Source organism: Xenopus tropicalis, chromosome 4 (genome assembly GCF_000004195.4).
Source record: "Xenopus tropicalis strain Nigerian chromosome 4, UCB_Xtro_10.0, whole genome shotgun sequence".
NCBI lineage: Eukaryota > Metazoa > Chordata > Amphibia > Anura > Pipidae > Xenopus > Xenopus tropicalis.
This window is the reverse complement of record NC_030680.2, coordinates 101,354,688-101,361,142: the sequence shown is the minus strand read 5'-3', so window position 1 is coordinate 101,361,142 and position 6,455 is coordinate 101,354,688.

Sequence of the window (6,455 nt, the reverse complement as noted above, 5' to 3'; positions counted from 1 at the left end):
GAACCTGCATGTCTCACGGGTTTTGGCCAGCCCGCATATTACTAGTGGCAGTACAAACAACCCTCTGCCTGTCACACAACAGTCACCAATATGTTTGCTCTAGGCATAAATCCTTTGCCATACGGGAATTAATGATCAAATTTGACTGCTGCTGGTTTTCACCTGATATCTATGCAGTATCTAGTAGAATTAAGTCTAAAACAACTGGACTTTTCTGAGTTTTTCTTGAAAACGTTTCACCACTCATCCGAGTGGCTTCTTCAGTTCAAATGACTGGTAGGGAATTCCCCGGTATTTAAACTCTTGATGGTAGTAGAGTCACAGACATCCAATCACAATGGTTCCATTGAACTTGTTCAGTTAGGTGTTAGCTGAAACTGACAGGTGTAAGAAGGTATGATCCAATCACAATGGTACCAAGATTCTCATTGATGAAGGTGTTAATCCTTTAAAGTACATGACTGGAAGTGTGAACTGTTGTGAAACTGCCGGGGTAAGGATGTCAACGCGCCATTGTATGTTGGTGACAAGCGGTGTCTCAGGCCCCCTCCTCTGTTCAGGGATGGTTTTTCCAGGTTGGCATAAATGGCCTCTTTCACACCTCTTTCAAACCATCTGTCCTCTCGGTCCAAAATATGCACGTTACTGTCCTCAAAAGAGTGACCTTTTTCTTTGAGGTGTAGATAGACCGCTGAGTCTTGTCCTGAGGAGTTTGCCCGCCTATGTTGGGCCATTCTCTTACAGAGAGGTTGTTTTGTCTCCCCAATGTATAAGTCTGAGCACTCTTCACTACACTGGACAGCATAGACCACATTACTTTTCATGTGCTTGGGTGTTGGGTCTTTCGGGTGCACCAGCTTCTGTCTCAGGGTGTTGCTGGGTTTGAAAAACACAGGAATGCGATGTTTGTTGAAAATTCTCCTAAGTTTTTCTGATGTTCCAGCAACATATGGAATGACTATGTTGTTTCGCCTGCTGTGTTCCTCCCTTCTGTTTGTAGGTCTGGTCTTTCTGTTGGTCTTTGATTTGGTTTTGATGAAGGCCCAGTCTGGGTACCCACAAGTTTTCAGAGCTCCTTTTAGATGTTTATATTCTTTCTCCTTGGCCTCTGCATTGGATGCAACTGAAGAAGCCACTCGGATGAGTGGTGAAACGTTTTCAAGAAAAACTCAGAAAAGTCCAGTTGTTTTAGACTTAATTCTACTAGATACTGTATATCATGACCTGGATGAATGAGAATCTTCATAGACATACTGATATCTATGGTTCTCAAAACAGAAAAAAGTGACTTGTCACTTCCTTATTGTTACTGAATCCTTCAGCTCTTCTGCGAATGTTGTATTTATATTCAGCAGCATCTGGCAAAGCATAAGTTGCACATCCCTTGTGTCTCAGGAAGCTGTAATGTACAATGAAACAAGACAGAAAACATTAACTGTGACTCAGCTAGCAGTTTGTCTGATTATACAAGATAAAGAGCTTCTTCTGTCAATCCCAGATTCCCTCAGCTGCTGTATCAAGATCAGTAAGTGGAAAGCACAGACTCCACATCTTTTAAATCCAGGTGCCTGTTGCAAGCATTCATGCTACTGCGTACCCAGCAGACAAAACAAGGTAACTGGGTTAAATGTTGCTCCTAGCTATCAATCAGGTTTGAATGTCTGTTCATTAGCATTTTGTAGTCACTATAGCTTGCCAGTTAATAGTTAAGTCTTCTGCCTGTTCTGCATTTGGTGCTAAATATTCCACATTGGCTGATACAATTCTCTAAAATCCATAATTTTTCTATCTTAAATTAATGTCAGGATGAAAGTTACCCAAGATTTTATGCTTATGTATCTCAGTTCAACTTATGACCCACCTTAATAAGATACCGTGAGTTGTGCAGTTTTATACCCCCCAGAATGAATACTTAACAGGTTATATTATGTTAAGTGGACTATTAAATAATCTCGTCAAACTGAAATATACAGTATATCAGTGAATATTGCCCCTTTCCACCCACCATTTAGTGATGGGCTGTGTGTTCCCTCAGAGATCACATGACCAGAAATAATGATGCAGCTCTAACTAACAGGAAGTAGTGTAGAAGAAAATGACAGAACTCTGCCCATGTATTGGCTGATGTGGCCTAGCAGTATGTATGCCTTGGCTTGTTTGTGTGCACTGTGAATCCTATGATCCCAGGAGGCGGGCCTTAATTCTTAAAATGGAAAACCCAATAGTGTATACTACTAAAAAAGTATATTTATATGAAAATAGATTATTTAGTTCAGTGCTGTCCTACTGGCGTCCCCCCCACCTGGCACACACAGGCAGCATACGGCAGGCAGAGTATGGCACATAGGCAGCAGAGGGCAGACAGAGTATGGCACACACAGGCAGCATAGGGCAGGAAGAGTATGGCACACACAGGCAGCATAGGGCAGACAGAGCATGGCACACACAGGCAGGGTAGGTCAGGCAGGGTATGGCACACACAAGGAGGTAGGGCAGGCAGAGTATTGCACACACAGGCAGCATAGGGCAGGCAGAGTACTGCCTGTCTGTGCCATACCCTGCCTGTCCTATGCTGCCTGTCTGTGCCATACTCTGCCTGCCCTATGCTGCCTGTGGGAGGTGATCCTGGAAGGGGTTTGTTCTGGGAGTTTGTCAGCAGTTGGAAATAGCCATTAAATGGTCCCTAAGGTGTGTAATTATGTGCTGGGGGTTGCTGTGCTATCCACAGGGGAGGAGGCATATGGATTTAAGGGTGTGTCTTAATATGACATAATATATTTTTTTACATATGAATGATGGTTGATATGCCCACAGTGAGCACCAAGTATTTGGGTTTTTGCTGTGCTACCACAATTGTGATAACATGGGTGTGGTTTGAAGTGGGTGTGGTTTAAAAAAAGGAGTGGTCAAATCTGGCTTCCATTAGCGGCCCTCCACTATGTATGCTAGAGAATTTCCGTCCCTTGGCACCACAGAAGTTGGACAGCACGGATTTAGATGAAGCAGGGTTTTACATATGAGCTTATTTATGCAATATGTTTTAATAGAGACCTACTCTGTTTGGGGGTGTAGTTCCCCTTTAAGTAGTGAAGGTGAGCTGCTAATCCAAACCATTTATTTTATAGCAACCTTAAGGCTGTCTTGTCTCTCTAGGTTTCATTCTAGCACTGCCATGATGAAGCAGAGCTGGGTAGTTTTGGATCATATCCAAAGTAGTGCTGGCTTACATGAGCATAGCCTCTCAGCCCACACCACCACAAACCCACAGCTTTTTTTCAGAACTTCTCATTATGGGATTCTAATGGTGGGCAGATTAAGAGGTTTTTATGGTTGCAGTGCTTCTGTGAAATGCTTCTATGAAATGATTGGTTTGAAATCTAAGAGTAATATTACTTCAACAACCTCTCATTACTTAATCATGTATATGCACTGCACTTCATTAGGAACGTCTCTTGCCTTCCATTGGTGCCATGCACTACCTTCCTTCAATTTATTCCATTCAAAGTGCCTGCTTTCTAAAGAGGTTATGTCTAAGTATGTATGTAATGCACCAGTGACTGCAGTGCTTTACAATACAGTAATAGTTTAAACAAACATAGCAACAAATACAAATAATATGTACACAGTAATGGCATATAACAATCTTTCTGCTAAATATTCTCAGGCCTTGGAAGCCTAGGCCAAAGCTTAGGAGGTGATTCTTGTATTAGTAGATGCAGAGTATAAGAGCCATCTTTTGAAATAATATAGGCAGATGTAAGGCATATCATTGATAATATTTTTTTTTATTGATAATATTTTTTAATCATGGAAACGAGTCTCATCTGGTGGCAATGCAAATTTGAGTCCATTATCTTTTGCCATCTGTTGTTTGGTGCCTTTCTTGCTAAATCAGGCTTATGGTGAAAATGCATTATGTATATATATTTAATTATGTTTTTGCCATTGAATCAGTGCTGTAAGTTATGTTTATTTAGGTTGAGGAACATTACCCAGTTCCCTGTAATTTGTCACTTTGTCATCCTACAGTAACATTTCTCTTGTTTCCCCTTCACTTTCCTTCACATTTCCTTTCTCTTCTTAGTCTGCATGCTCATGTATTGTTTCTTGTCAATCTATTTCCTTGCAAAAGTACAGAATTATTGTAATGATTCTGCCATTCCATGTCCTTCAGTAAAAATTGTACCCAAAAAGGAAAAACTGTGATGCCAGCAATTGCTGCAAAGCAATACAAAGGTATTGTGTAATTACTAGTTCACTTTATATCTGGAAGGTTTATAGTTGTTAAGTACTGACTGTACAGTGCATTACATGGGCTTCCTGTATCTGACCGCTCTCTGACCCATAGCCCTAAGCTCTGCTGGAATCTATTAGAGTGAAGAAAAGCAGGCTTGGCTATAGGGTATGTCTGCAGTATTCTGTCATTTGGTATAGTATGTTTAATTTTTTATTTTTTTTTTGCAATTGTTTATAACCATTAAATGTTTTTGCATGTTTCACTGTTCACTTCTAAATTGTTTTGTAGTTTATGTATGCAGATCAGCTGCCCATTGTGTCTGAATGGCTTAAATCTGCCAGTGTATGGCCACCTTTAATTTGAGTCTCTTTGTGCCCTCATTGCCCTACTCCTCCCCCATTAAAATCTCTGTCATAGCTCCCTTTCAAGGAAAGCATAACTTAGAAAATCCTTCTGCTAACCTTCAAAGCCTTTCACTTCTCCAAAACTCACTACATATCTTCGCCTGTCTCCATATGCCCCTGGTTGTCTCCTGCATTCCATCCAGAGGTACCATCTTTTCATGCTTTCACTCCTATCTTAATCCATTCTCTCTTACTGCTTCCTTCTCCTAGCATTCCATCCCTGAAATCCTCATTACAAAACTCTTCCCCACCCTCTTTCAAACAAATAGTGACTGTCTATGGCATCCTACTGCAGCCAAAACCAAAAAATGCACAGAGAGAGAATAAAAAATCAGAATGCTTGTAAATGCTCCAAATCTCCCATCCTCAGAAGCATGGAGATCAAACTACAAAAAAAGGCAGAGGCACCTGCAAGGATCCACATTGCTCAAAAATAAATGTAAAAAGTCAAATATTTATTTCCAAAACATCCCTAAACCTGCCCAACCCATTTTGTACAACAGACATGCTGCATCAGACTGTTTTTGCATTGTTTTGTTAGTAAATCTTACAGCAGCCCCTAACTTTTAGAAAAACTGTAAAAAAATTAAAAATAGAAAGCAACTGAAAAAAATATTTTTTTCTGGTGTACTATCTGTTAACAACAGAACTGAAACTAGTGTTTGCAAAGTGAAAATGTGCCAATCTGGTGTTCAGTGTAGAAAAATCCTAGATATTTTACTTTTTTCCCAGTAAATATAAGGCGTCTTTATACTAAAGTTTGTAAAAATTGTCTATAAACTATTGCTTATCATTGCTGACAAAATTAACGCCGCTCCCGTGTTTACTAAAGTGCAACGAGACAGCTTTGTCTTGTGAGAAAGCGCCGATATTTACGTAAGCGCAGCAGATAGTTTCTGCATTATTTCTGGCGAGTTGAGAGTTTTTTGGAGCTCATTTAGGTTAACTGCATAATCTGCTATAGATCTTGCAGATTTTTTTTTGTCACTGCCAATTTATAAATGTGTTATTAAATATACTTATGGCAAATAAAGTAATTTCAAGATTCGATTATTTTCGCATTGTATTATTTATTCTTAATTCAATAGTAATGCATTTCTAAGTATCATTATTCCCCAGTGCAATCACTAAGTTTACTGCTCATGTTTAAAAACTGACTTCATATGACTCCCTCTATACAGTTTCTGGCTTTGTTTCATATAACACCACTCTCCAGGTGACGATAAAAATTGGCGACAATTTTGTCTATATTTGGCGACAATTCTAGCGATAATCTTCTTAAACCTTGCGAGACAACTTACGTAGTATGAATGGTATAATAGGTGGTAAGATATATATGTGAGACAGAAAATTCACAATGACAAAAGTGCTCGCACTTTAGTAAACCTGATCTTGCGTTTTTTCTGCCATTATTACTGTCTATCGCACCTTAGTAAACAGATGCCTGAGTCTGTGTGCATTTATCTCCTATGGACACAATGGCAATATAATGATGCTATAACCAGTGTTTTAAAGGAGACTTCTCATAACAATAAATCTCTCATAAATCAGATATGATGTACTGTTATTACAGCTTACAAGAGCAATGGGCCTGACATTCCTTAAGGACAGACATTATTGAAACTGAAAAATAGATTTGATGATGTCTCTTGCAATGCCTGAAAGCTTTTCCCCAGGAGGCAAATCATTTCCATATGCGGCAGTAGAAGAGCATCACTAGCTGTGATCTGTGCTGCTGACAAAACAACTGATGTTTGAAACAGAATGAAATATCCCCAAGAAACAGAGGATCCATTGTCTTTTATCAGCTGGGG